Source organism: Chenopodium album, chromosome 8, assembly GCF_948465745.1.
Source record: "Chenopodium album chromosome 8, dcCheAlbu1.1, whole genome shotgun sequence".
In the NCBI taxonomy this organism is placed as follows: Eukaryota; Viridiplantae; Streptophyta; class Magnoliopsida; order Caryophyllales; family Amaranthaceae; genus Chenopodium; species Chenopodium album.
Genome location: NC_137841.1, coordinates 13,277,184 through 13,291,195, shown reverse-complemented (window position 1 = coordinate 13,291,195; position 14,012 = coordinate 13,277,184). Strand labels below are relative to the sequence as shown.

The window sequence follows — 14,012 nt, the reverse complement described above, 5'->3', positions numbered from 1 at the left end:
TATTACGAAAATCTATAAATTTATACAATTGAGAAAGTCAAATTATTGTATAAAAAGAAACATAGTGAGTTATACCGTTAAGTTTTATACAAATGAGAAAGTCAAATTGTTTTATCATGTTAATAAGCTTTATATTAATGTGAAAGTCAAATTATTTTATTATATTAATAAGTCTAATGCCGATTTGACCAAATTTGAACTCAACTGATTCTAGTTTGACAGGCATGAACTCCACCCGATTCAACATTGACCAATACATGTTATCCAAACTAATTTAAGCCTATTTAATGTTGAATTAGCTCGTTATGTAATTGACACGACCTAATCTAATCCAAACAGATTAGGTGGAATAAAGTGGTAACTTTGACTCATTTATACTCGAATCTATGACCTTTTAGGCCCTGTCCTTCATAGCTGCCTTGCTCTGCACTACTCTACTCTGCTCTACCCTGCTGTGCTCTCCTTAAACTTGCTCTACTATCTATTCCACAGTGTGTGGAAGCCTAGCCCTAGTTATATAGGAACTTATATATAAAGATATGGTTAGATATGTAAGTTGGTAAATATATTATTTTAAGATCAGTTTTTCCTAAATTTTGGAAGAAAATATTTGTCCATATTCTCTATCATTGTTTTAATTTTTTTTTAAAATTTAAATAAACTAAGGACACACCAGTAAATGACACGTGTCATTGCTAATGTGTCTTTTAGTATATATTTATTGATTTATTGATGATTGATTGATTAAACTTGAAGTCAAACGAAGCAAATTAATAATTTTAGAAACTAAATATTGAATAATATAATTTGATATTCAATAATGATTGCAAAAATATATATTTAAATATATAATACGAGTGAATTAAATGTAACAAATGTATGCTCATTTATAATATACATATAATGACTCGGGGCATTGCCCGGACTAAAAACTAAGTATGGGGTATAATATCTTTTTGACACACCATAGATTATAAGTTAACCATTTTTTTTTTGGTGTACCATCTGGTTTACCCTTTGGGCTAAGGGCCTGTTCACATTTACTTAATTTCAGTTCAGCTCCAATTAGTTCAGTTCAGCTCCAATCAGTTCAGTTCAGTTCCGCTCCTAATTTCCTTCTCTCATAAAATATTCATTTCAGTTTAGTTCAGCTCTAATCAGTTCAGTTAGTTCAGCTCAATTCAGTAAATGTAAACAGGCTCTAATTCGGATTCAGATCAATTATGGGTGATTAGGTTACAGTCCCCTCCCAAGTCCCAACGCTCACCTATTCCTAATTGATCAACTCCAGAATAACAACAAATTTGATTTAGATTTTGATTTCGAATAAAAATCAACTTATAATTTGTTGGTGTAGATTGAAGATAGTGGAGAATTAAAAATAGAAAGTTTGGTGCCGTTTGTGGGTGCAACCTTAAGATAGCAGTGGGTAGATCGAGGAAGAAACAAAGACAAGTAAGTCCGGCAATTCAACTAAACTTGCTAATTCCGTTCGTTAATTTGGTATTTCGTTAACTTGAAATCTTGAATTTCTGGAATAACTTGTATTGGGTTTGCAAATTTTATACGGAGTATATTGTAGTAGCATATTCAATTGTTGGCTTTTGAAACTAATTTAATATGAGTTAAAATTGTGTTTTTGTGATAATACATGAATATTTCTTATCTTTTATAAGAATCAGGTTATGGAATTTCCTAATTTCAGTATTACTGTTTTGATTCTTAGTATGTCCTAGTTTAATTGTATTGAAACATGAGATTATTTTGTGAGAAATTAGATAATTAAGATTATGGTGTGCACAGGCAGCAGCTAGCAGGTAGGAGCCACCAGCAGGCGGCATCTGGCCGCCAGCCACAGGATGCAGCTAGCCGCCACCAGCAAGAACTCGCCAGCTGCAGCTAGCTGCTGGCAGCCGACAGTCGCCAGCCACAGGCAGTCACAAGCTTCACGCAGCAGCAACTCGGGTAAAAATATGCTGAATTCTTTCAGCTACTTTGTAAAATTTATGTCATGCTTAATCAAGCATTCTAGCTTAAGCAATTTTGGTTTTGTTTGATTGCAAAAGTATTTGTTAAATTGGACTTTTGAGTAAGAATTAGTTGAGAAAATTTTACTTTAGGTGAAATCATGTTGGTAACTAAAATTAAACAATTGTAAGTATTAGTATTCTCACAGACATATGGTATATATACCAATTAGACACAAATATTATAAGATCGTTGGGATTTTGTGAGTTTATTGATATTTTTACAACGTCCATGTCAGATTTTGGAATTATAACATTTGACAATTAGATTTTGGGCTGAATATTGACATACATATATTTTTGTTTTTGTAATAAGCATTTCCATGTTATTCGGGTTGATGTGGAGAGGATATGAAGGCAAATGCAACTGTGTAGGTAAAATACTGTTCTTCACTCCACCTTTCTAGTTTTATATAGAAACAAAAAAGAAAAGAAAAATGGAGTATGAATTGCCTCTTTATGCTTTTAGTCTTATTTACTTGTTTTTGCAGGAACACTGACTTGCTGATCATGCTTACCTAGCTCTTTATGGGGAAGGAAAATCACATCCTAGAGTTTCTCCCTATGCTCGCTTTTACATTTGTTAACCTCACCTCGGGCTCCCTGTATATTGTGCTCCCCTCTAAGAGTTCTTTGCTGGGTACTCACTACCATCATCAAAGTTTTTTATAGGTAAATTTCTTCTTCTATAAAAAGGTATTCGATTTTTTTCATCGTCCTGGGAGTTAAAATGATCTTGGATAGGATGGTATACATACAACTTTATGGCAAAACCTTAAAGAATAATTACAGACTTGCACTGTTAGTCCTGTTATGAAGCTCACAATACTCTATTATGACCAAGACTATGTTTGTCTAAACCATAAATTATATTACGACTCTTAAATAGATGAAGAGAGAGGATAAGACTGAGGTTGGCTTCGTTTTGCAGCAATTGGGGGCAAGGGATGTGAGGTCCTCTATTGATTTCGTTACATTTCTTGCTCATTACAGTTATGTACAGTTACAACTTACAAGGTCAGTCTAAAATTTTAGTACTAGTGTTTTTTTTTCAAAACAACCCCAAAGGGAGAGACTAATTCATTAAATCAACTGAAGCAAGTTCAATTACACGAGACGGAAAGGCATCACACCACAAACGGTGACCAAACTCCCATGGTTGAAGGTGGGCCAATTCTTGTGCAATTTTGTTCCCTCCTCTTCTCACAAAAGACCAGCAAACACTAGAAAAACTAGAAAAAAAATCCTAAATACTCGTATCATCTATGACTAAGATGAAAGAACTAGAGTCGCAAGACTTGTTCTTATAAAACTTATACTTGCATACAAACTCACTCTAGCACCAAGTGATCAACCCCTACATCCTTCGTTATATGCAAACCAAACAACACTGCTTGGCCTCAGCTATCAACGTCTACCACTTATCATAGGACTGAGAAACTCCACACGCACGCACATTCCCTTCTGAATTTGGATTTGACAAATAAGATAATGATGATAGTTTTGGGTGTGATTGTTTTCAGCTTGATGCTACATCGTTTGTTCAAGGGAATTATTATTTCTTTTATTGTTGTTATTGTGAAAGTGAGATTGGTAAGTTTTTAGAGTATTTGGTTTGAAGGAACCAATCTATTTCCAGTAATGTCGTAGTATCCCCCTTGGAAATTATCAAGGGGAAGCTAGATAGATTTTTCCTGTGAGAATAGATAGATTTACAATGATAAAGTGGTGTGAGACCATGATTAAACTATACATAGTTAGTTGTGAATCAGATCCTGATCATTTGTCAGAAGTACGCACTGAGAGGAAAGCTAGGGGGATTGGCCTTCCAAATAGCAATAAAAAAATACAATAGTCAAGTAGGATTCAAGCTACGTGATTCCGAATCAGATTATGATAATCCATCAGATGCTCACAATGACAGAGACGCTAGCATAGTCAACTTTTCAAAAAACAATAAACCAGAAGAATAAAGTATTCGAGAAAGATTCAAACTAGCTACTTGATTCTGAATCAGACTGTGAACACATTGACAGAGAATCTAGTGGGTTGATTTTTCTAAACACAATAAACAGAAAGAATCCTAAACCATGGAAGTCACAGAAAATCCCTTGGCAAAAATGTATATTTGCAGCCTCACATTTCACAACAGCAGGATTTGTGGAAAGATTTTTGTACTAGTGATAAGTCTATTATACAAACTCCGGCTTTAGATGAATTCTATACTGAATATTTTTAATTTGTAAAGTCAACAAAACCAGCCCCAGGGTTCTCGCAAGCTGTGCTCAAGTGACCAGGAAATAAGCGTGAACAACCCAAAATATATTCCAAGACCAAAATTCAAGATCTGTTGTTCCTCCATCTCACCATAACTTTTACCATAATGATTTGAGGATCCAGAGATTAATCCGTAGTCGTTTACCTTACTTTTTCCCATTGACTACTACTGATGTAGGGTCGAAATCACATAATGCGGAATCTATAGATTACATGTACTATGCTTTTCTTTGTTAATTTGTGTATTTTAAACACTAAAGAAATTTTTAAGATCTGGAGTCTGATGATTACTTGCTGTTTGGATCAGGAGTCAATTTGGTCAGGATGGTGGTAAACGGCAAACTAGCAGACAAGTCACTTTAGAGAAAAGCTCCAGAAAGGGAAGAAAGAAATCTAAGAACTCGGTTTTAGAAGGAACATCACTTGAAAGTGGATACTGGATTAACCCTAAACAGATAGCCAACACTCCCAAAGATGCTGGCAAGAGAAGAGTTCATGCTGATGGCCAATTTGCTGGTCGTTGGATTTTAGTGTAAAATGGAAGAAGGTAAGGATGTAATTAGCCAGAAATGTGCTTGCTTAATCACAGTTGACTGTTTGATAAAGCAATTAGCATTTTATTGATGATTTCAGTCGTTTGACTACTTTAAGTTGCTGCATATGTTTTCTTACTGGATGAAATCATTAGTGTTAATTGAAGGTAGATATATTTTGATAGGAAAGAAAAAGTGTATTTATGTTACACTGATTTTTCTGAATATAGCTAAGCTATCATGTGTAGCTGAAAGAAAACCTGCTTGAAACTCCATTTCTTACAACATGTGGAGCATAATTGAAGATTAAGAAATAGAATTCCCATCAACAGTTATATTTGCTTCCTATTTGGCTATTTCCCAATGGTGATGTTTTTTTTTTGGCAGTTATTTTCATTTGTGTTATTAGCTTGTGTGTGTTGTATAATTGTGTCTATTAATAGCAATTGGATCAATATGAACATTACCAATGTCACTGCAATCACCTCTTTATTATGTTGTGTTAATCTTTTTTAGGTGTATATCACTAAAAAAGAACAAGAACTGACATGTCAAATTGCCTACAGACATTATAGAAAGGTATCTATAACCAAATTGTTCTGATATGTCACTCTGCTCATGTTACTAAACATTTTAAGCTTTGCGGTCATATATCTTAGTACCATGAAAATTCTCCCTTCTTTATTTCCCGCTAGAATTCAGTGAAAGTGCATGAAACACCACAACATTGTCGGTCATTTCTATTTGCACTTTAGGGAAGATGACCAATGCTTGATTTTATTCTTGACAGGAAAGTGGAAATAGTTATAAGAAGTCTAAAAAGAAGGGTGCTATGAAGAAAAAGTGAAAGTTTCAAGCTGTTGTGCTAGCAATGTAGAATACTAGAATTAGTCTTCTGTGTGATCTTTTCTTTTTTTTAAAAAAAAAAAGGATAGACATGCTCTTGAGTATTTGATGTACTAAATACTGTCATTTTAGTCAGTATGCTAGTGAATAAGATAAAAAATAACTCATATGTTGCAGTTTTGTATAATACTACAAGTTCTATTTTTTGTTGGTCAAAGTGTTAATTCATTTCTGAAAGCTACAAACATCTTTATAGTCTGGAATGATTCTACTTCACTGCTATGTTAATTCAAGTTACTGTGTGAAATTCTGAAGTCAAATACTCTCAATAAACTTGACTCATCATACCTTATAGTATTTGCACTTTTCCCATAAGACTCCAATCAATTACATAAGGCAATGGAAACACATGAAACAATCATTGTCTTTTATATCTTGAAACAACGATTTTAAAATTGTTGCATAGGAAACAATTTTTTGTTGTATTTTTGGACAACATTTGAAATAAATGTTGCCTTATTTTAAGAAAAAGGGCTACATTTTACATATTGTTGTCTTACATTGTCTAAAGCAACACTTTTTAAACCGTTGCATTGTAGTGTAGTATACATTGTTTACGATCACGGTAACAAACATGTTTTGTTGCCTTTTATAGTAAAAGGCAACATTTGTAAAATTGTTGCAATTTTGTGTGTTGCCTATTCTCATTTTTTTTGTAGTGCCTTTACTTGCCACTAACTAGTTTAGTGTAAGTTTAGGTATTATAAATTTCTAATTTGGTTAGGGTTAGTAGTCCCAACGACACTACTTAATCTTCTATCAAATTTTGGCGCCGTTGCCGGGGACTAAGGCGTTCATTAGTTTGTGTTGATTAGATTAGCTAGGTTCTTGTATATAATTTGATTTTTCTTTGCTTTTCTTTGTTCTTTGTATAAAAATGGCATGCTTATCTTTTCCTCAATTTGATGGTGAACCCTTCTATGCTTACTTTGAAAGACTAGATGGTTTTCTTAGTTACCATGGGTGTTCTCTTAATGATGCTTGTGGTATAGTTTTTGGGGCATGAATGAGTATACTAGGGGAATGGTTGAGGACATGAATAATGGTAGATTTTGTCATTTGTCTATTCATGATGCGTGGGATTTCTTCACATGGCTTGCTAAGGATTCTTTAGATAGAGAATCTCATGTTTCTTATTTTGATTCTCAATGCCAAGATTCTTTTAATTTTTGCATGAATTTTCTTGATACTTCTTATGTGCCTTGTGATGATCCAAGTATGCAAATTGACACCTTTCCCCCTTATGCTCATTTTGATGAGGTTTGTGCTAATTTTGATGATGTGCAATTTGACTTTGATCATGAACCTCAACCCAATAACATTGATGCCCAAATTCTCTCTCAAATGCAATATCTCACCCAACAACTCCAAGAGCTTCAAGAGGAACAAAAATTGAGAGAAGTGAGGCTTGCCCAAGTGATGAGTGCTTTGGTTGATGTAAATGGATGTGAGGCACCTCATTTGGAGTGTGAGAGTGTTTTTGAGAATGATGTGGGCCAAGGGTGTCAAGGTGAGGGGAGATTTTCTTGTGATGAGAGGATTTTTGAGGATTTTAATCCTTTTTCATTCCCCATTAGAGCTTGAATGTCATCCTTCCCCATATTCACCCCCTTTGAGAGCTTCCCTTGGTGAGGATGTGAGTGAGGCATCTACATGTTTGAATAAAGGAGTTCATGAGGATGATGATGGTGAGTTTGAGAAATCAAGAGAGATTGAGAGTCCCTTGAGTGATGGTGGAAAAGTTGTGAATGAAGAAAATGTTGATTTTGAGGATTCCAACCCCCTTCCCCATCTTGATGAGTCTACCTTGCATGTTTGTGACCCTTCTATCCATGAGTCTTTGGACTCATTTGAGGTTATGGCTAGTGTAGGCGTCGCTTGAAGTGCGCCTACGTTAAAAGCATGTTGTGAATATGCTTGACACTCATAGGAAGTGGGAATTGACATTACGATTAGGGACAACGATTAGGGAGAAATAAAGTAGGGAGCCGCCAACAAGTTTTTTTAGGAACTTGTAAACCGTTCACGGATCATAAAAGGCAACCACGAATAAGGGACAACGAAGGCAACAACGATTGACCCGTGAAGGTTACACCCCATTCATAATCCATGAGATTACTAACTCCATATGGTTCGGAACCACGAAAGGAGGATCGGGGATGATGGTACGAAGTGAGTCGTGGAGTCACATTCGCCCGTATTGGCCTCTACTCGATTCTTATATTGAAAAGCATTCATGTGATCTCAAAGGCATACAAACAAAGATTCAATTCGCTCCAAACTATTATTTAACTAAATTGGTTGAATATTAATGCACACATAATTCTAAAATATTGGTGACCACTTCAATTAATAATAAGATTAAAAGGGATCCTAAACCGGTTGTCCAAATTATCTTATTAGGCGTGATTTTCAATTACATATTCCCTTTAAACATGAAATATGGTGATCATAAAAAATAGTAGAATAACATTAAAATTAAAACCAATTTAATCACAATTCCAACAACATAAAATCGTTAGAAAAATAATAAAAAATAAAAGGAGCATGACTCTTACTTTGATTCTGTTTGTTTGCAACTACAAAATAATAAACGAGTTAGTAACTTCAAGGAAATAAATAAACAATAATTAAATTAAATTAAATAAAGTATAGTTGATTTTGGGGCCAAACCCTAAAATAATTCTACCTTTCACGCCTTGGCTTAAGGATAGAACCACGAGTAAAGTATGGACTCCTTTGAGTACTTGAAGAAGGAATTTTGAAGTGAAAAGGGTAGGCTAGTGTTTAGGTTAAAGCATAGAAGAGAGAAAATTAAAATCAGAGAATTACTCGGTGCCCCGTTCATCAGAAATGAGGGGGTATTTATAGGGAAAATGTGCTGAGGGAGCACACGGAACCCTAAAATGATAAAAACCCTAAAAAAGTATCCCGTGACACGGTCAAACTGTACCGTGACACGGGAAGCTCCACCGTCAGACAGTACACTTTCCCGTGACACGGTACATTTCTGGTGTGACGCGTGAAATTTTCATAAAACAGGATAAAAAACGCGTTAAGGGTTTACGCGGAAAAGACACGGAATGTCCCGTGTCACGGCAGACCTCCCGTTTCACGGGAAATCCCACCGTCAGACGGGAAGAATTCCCGTGACACGGTAGGTACCTGCCGTGGCGCGGGAAATTCCAGCCTGTTTTTCCGTCTAAATACATTTTTAACCCTAATTTCCTTCGGCATTTTAAGTGCCGATTGATAATTTCGGGCCTTTTCTGACTTTTTATTATTCGGACTAAAATAAGAAAATAATTAAATAAAAATAAATAAAGGGTTTGGGCCAAAAATAAATAATAAAACAATAAAATAAAAAAGGTTTGGGCTAAAAATTAATTAATAAGTTTGGGCTGAAATTAAAACTATGCTTTTACCAAACATCAAGACTAATCCATGGACTGTTCAAAAATATGAATTTAATAAAATACGATTTTTTAAGCACTCTCGGGAATAAATACTAAACCCGACCAATAGTGGCGGTGAAAGGTTGTTCATCATCGGGTTTGGCTTTGGGGAGACATTTTTAGGTGTCTACAGAAGCCCCCACTTTGACTGAGTTTGTAGAAACGTCAGTTTCGAAAACGATAGTCAAAGTAGCCGATAGGGACGGAGAATGATTTAAGACGTTCTGCGATCCTAAATCACTCTGTATACGCCGATACCTGCAGAAAAATGTTAGTTCTACAGATAAAAGAGTAAAGGGATGGAATACGTATCTGACACCAGTGTATCGGTGACAAACGGATTTGGCAGCTTCCTAAGCTTGAAGGAATCCACCGAGTGACATTTGTTGAAACGCTTTCCATGCTTGAGGAAAGCCGACTGAAGAATTTGGTAGTTTCCTAAGCCTGAAGAAACCTACCGGATAATATTTTCCATGCTTGAGGAAAGTCGACGAACGAATTTGGTGTCATTCTATACTTGAAGAAATCCAACGATAATGCCTTCCATGCTTGAGGAAAGCTGACAAAGGAATTTGGCGGTTTTCTACACTTGAAGAAAAAATCCACCGATAACGCTTTCCATGCATGAGGAAAGCCGACTTGGCGGTTCACTATACTTGAAGAAAAATCCACCGATAACGCTTTCCAAGCCTGAGGAAAGCCGACTTGGCGGTTTCCCATACTTGAGGAAAAATCTACCGATAACGCTTTCCATGCTTGAGGAAAGCCGACTTGGCGGTTTTCTATACTTGAAGAAAAATCCACCGATAACGCTTTCCATGCTTGAGGAAAGCCGACTTGGCGGTTTTCTATACTTGAAGAAAAATCCACCGATAACGCTTTCCATGCTTGAGGAAAGCCGACGATTGCTGAAATTTGTAAGTGTATGATGGTTCGATTATCCCCGAACGTGGGCCGCAGATGATTCACAATTTTAAGTCGATTATCCGACCATATTAAGTGCTTAAAATGCCGAAAAATAGACTTCGATGCTTGCTAGGGGTAAAATGGTAATTTTAGTCCCCTTTAAGTATCAGTTAGAATTTTCCGCGTAATTCCAGCGAAAAATAACCGCCCAATAACCTCGAAAAATCATTCAAACTGGTAAAAAAAAACCAGGAATATTCGCTGACAATGTGTCGAGCTGCCGTGCCACGTCATTTTTTGCCGTGACACGGGAATTTCTTCCGTCAGACGAGATGAAATCCCGTGTCACGGGAATATTTCATATATATATATATATATATATATATATATATATATATATATATATATATATATATATATATATATATATATATATATATATATATATATTTTGCTGTTTGAATTGGTCAACGCGCGAATCATTATGCTTTTTATCGACGAATCCCAGCGCGCCACGTCATCAGTGTACCGTTACACGATAACGGTAACCGTGGCACGGTGAACGGGGTGCGTAACGGTTACTTTTTTGGCTTTAAATTCACACTTCTGCTTCACTTCTTTCACTATTTCGCCATTTCCTTGCTCATCTCCTCTCTCTATCTTCTCCATTTTTATCTTCTTGCTCACACAAATTGCCGCACCACGGTTAAGACAACCGACGGTCGTCCGGCCTCACCGTGACACGGGAACTGCAACCGTGACACGGCGGTTCTGTTTTCCTTTATCTGTTTTTTTTATTTTCGCGACTTGCTGCTGCTGCTGCTGCCTTTGCCGTTGCTGTTGCTGTTTACTGCCGTTGCCGTTGCTGTTTACTGCCGGAGCTCCGCCTCCTCTCATGGTCAACGTGACACGGACAGACTCACCGTGACACGTCATCTTTCCACCGAGCCGCGGCCAAGCTCAACCGTGTCACGGCGGCTGCGCGGATTTTCGAAATTTTTCGAGCTTTTGGAGCTCAAATTTTCACCAATTTTGCTACGTCATGACGATCGTTCGCGCATTGTTGGAGTATTTCTGGGATACTACCAACACTTTTCATTTTGCTTGGGGGGAGATGACGGTGACCCCTCTAGACTTCAGTATGATCAGCGGGCTGCGCTTCACCGACCGGGCTGTAGCTCAGATGTCTGATCTGTCTTGGGTATCGGCTGAGACAACTGATTTGTTGGGTCCGATCGTTCAGCACATCAGGACCCGACCAGTGTCTCAAGGTGGTCCTAGGAGCGGACGATCAGAGTTGGCTTCAGTTTTAGCTCGTGGCTTCGACATGGAGGATACGACGGCTGAGTAGCGAGTGCGGATCTTCATCCTGATCCTGATCTCTATGACCCTTTCTCCTGATAGGAGTTCACGTGTACTCCTTTGCTACCTCCCTGCTCTGGTCAGGATCCATGAGATAGGATCCTATAGTTGGGCCAGCCTTGGATACGCCGATCTCCTCTTATCGCTACGTCATGGCTGTCGGTAGCTGAATGACGAGTCTCCCATCACCGTCTATTGTCTGTGGAGAGTCGTAGAGGTGATGATCTTTTCCCTTTTTGTTTCACTTTAACTTGTTCGACTCATGTGCTAAAGATTACTTTTCATCGCAGCTATGGTTCTACGAGTACTTCCCAGGCTTGGCTCCTCGCCGGCGTCGTGGAGCGGTCCACGATTTCCCTGTCGGGGCCAGCTGGCGTGATCGAGGAGAGTTGCGGGTGGAGTCTGTCCCTGCACTGCGTGGGCTGCTACGCCGAGGCACCTCTTCTGTCGGCGTAAGAATCAGTTTTGTTGCTGTTATTTTCCCTCTGACGTTATTTCAGTTGTTTCACGCCGACTTTTTATGGTTTTCAGGTTGCCATTGATGTCCAGTATCGTCCTTGGGCCGGGATGACTGATCTACCTGAGGCCTTGCGTCTTTCTGCGCACCGCACCATTTTGGTTGGTACCGGACGCTTTGTCTGGTATTTGGGGGAGCGAGTCGTTCGTCAGCATAGCGGCGATCGTTTTGTGGTGCCCTTATCTCCACCAGAGTCGATGCTGGACTCACGCTTGATCAGAGAGTTGATCAACAGGGGAGAGCGCTATACTTTTCCATGGCAGGAGCTTGTACACATGGAGAGTGACTATGCGCGGGATTTGCTTCCCTCTCTGGCTCCTCTACCCCGTCTTCCTGAGGTATGATTTCTTTTGAGGATCTTCTTTATTAGTCTCTAATTTAAATAGTCGAATAACTTGATTTTTCGATCATATTTTTAGACGACTATTCGCCCTGTGGGGAGGATCGAGATTTCTCCCCAGTCTGTCCGCTATCCAGGGCCGATAGGTATCACCGAGGACCATATTGCTGATGCGCCAGAGGGTTACAGACAAGCGCAGGAGTCTCTGCCCGAGGTCTTCGAGCCGGTAAGTTTTTTTTGATGCATCATTCATCCTTTTAACGCCGCTTGTTACTAACTTTTCTTTGTTTTATCCTCAGCCTAACCGCCCGGAGATGATGGGACTCATGAAGCTGGTTAACGCCCTAAAATATTGCATCATCAAACTTCGGCGTGGTGCGAGTTGTCGGAGCTCTAGCGACGTTCTTGAGGTATCATTCATTTTTTACTTCTACCATTTGTTTTATTTTGCATTGTTGACACCTTTTGATTTTGTATCTTTCAGGAGCGACGGAGGTCCCGCTCGCGCTCGAGGCCTAGAGGCTCGGACGAGGAGGAGCTTGGTCGTGGTAGACGATCTCCTGAGATTCGCCGGCGTTCTCATTCTCAGCGAGAGCCTCAGACTACCCAGCCATTTCAGGAGGCTCAGTGGCAGCAGCCTCAGTCTTCCCAGCGCTTTCCAGGCCAGAGTCAGGGGCAGCGTCAGTCGTTTTCACAGCCTCCACAGCCTGAGATTGGGTCTGTTTTGACTCCCTTGGATCCTGGTTCATTTTCAGCTCCATTGTCCGGGATTCCTCCACCGGTGTCGGGTTTGTTCTTAGTTCCGATGTATGGGACGATGCCTTCACCGACGATTCTTGTGTCTTTGAGCCAGTCTACCCCGTTTTCCGGCTGGACGGGTCCTGCCTTGAGTTTGACTACCGCTGGGGTCACAGGGACTAGTAGTGATACTACTCCCCGTACTCGGATGATGGAGGGACTCTTCGGCTCACCGTTCCCATATGCGCAGGGTGGAGATGATACTGATTCTGGCTCTAGAGACTTTTGACCGAGGGTTTTTATTTGTACATACTATGATGACACTTGACATGTTCATTTATTACGACTCTTTTGTACATTATTCACAGTTTATGTATTATTGTGTGTTAGTGTGTGCTTGAGACTCATTGTGTGTGATCGTGTATTTGTTAATGACGCGACAAAAAAAAAAAAAGTGGAGTAATGGAGGGTACCGACCTTCCCTAAAAGAAAAAGGAATAAAAAGACAAGCAAAAATAAATAAAAAGCTAAAGAAATAAAATTACCTTCCCAAAAAAGACAAGCAAAAATGATAAAAGAATAAATAAATAAAATTACCTTCCCCAAAAGAAAAGGAAACAAAAGGACAAGCAAAAATAAATAAAATGATAAAGAAAAATATTAAAGTGATGAATAAATAAATAAATAAAATAAAGATAAAAGAAATAATAATAATAGAGATAAAAAAGTTGAGAATTTTATTAGAAATAAAACTCTCAGAAAACTGAAAAATAAACGGTGAAGATAAAATTCTATAAAAAAATCCGGATAGATACGGGAAAATATGAAAAAATAAAACGCGTGGGGTGCTGTGACACGGCACTGTCCACTGTGTCACGGCAGAACTTGCCGTGTCGCGGCAAAATTTCCCGTGACACGGTAGGACTTGCCGTGTCACGGTACGCGTATTAC

The 14,012-nt window shown here is 38.4% G+C and overlaps 1 long non-coding RNA gene across 2 annotated transcripts; it reads left to right on the top strand.

Annotated features, from left to right (window-relative positions):
* The first annotated feature begins 1,315 nt into the window (after window positions 1-1,315).
* On the top strand, window positions 1,316-5,900 carry LOC145555839 (uncharacterized). Of its 2 annotated transcripts, XR_014091577.1 has the most exons (7): window positions 1,316-1,455; window positions 1,804-1,965; window positions 2,344-2,402; window positions 2,519-2,699; window positions 4,612-4,851; window positions 5,354-5,416; window positions 5,628-5,900. It is a non-coding gene; the product is annotated as an uncharacterized LOC145555839 (long non-coding RNA). The 2 variants fall into 2 exon arrangements; XR_014091578.1 differs by lacking the exon at window positions 5,354-5,416.
* Window positions 5,901-14,012: the final 8,112 nt, after the last annotated feature.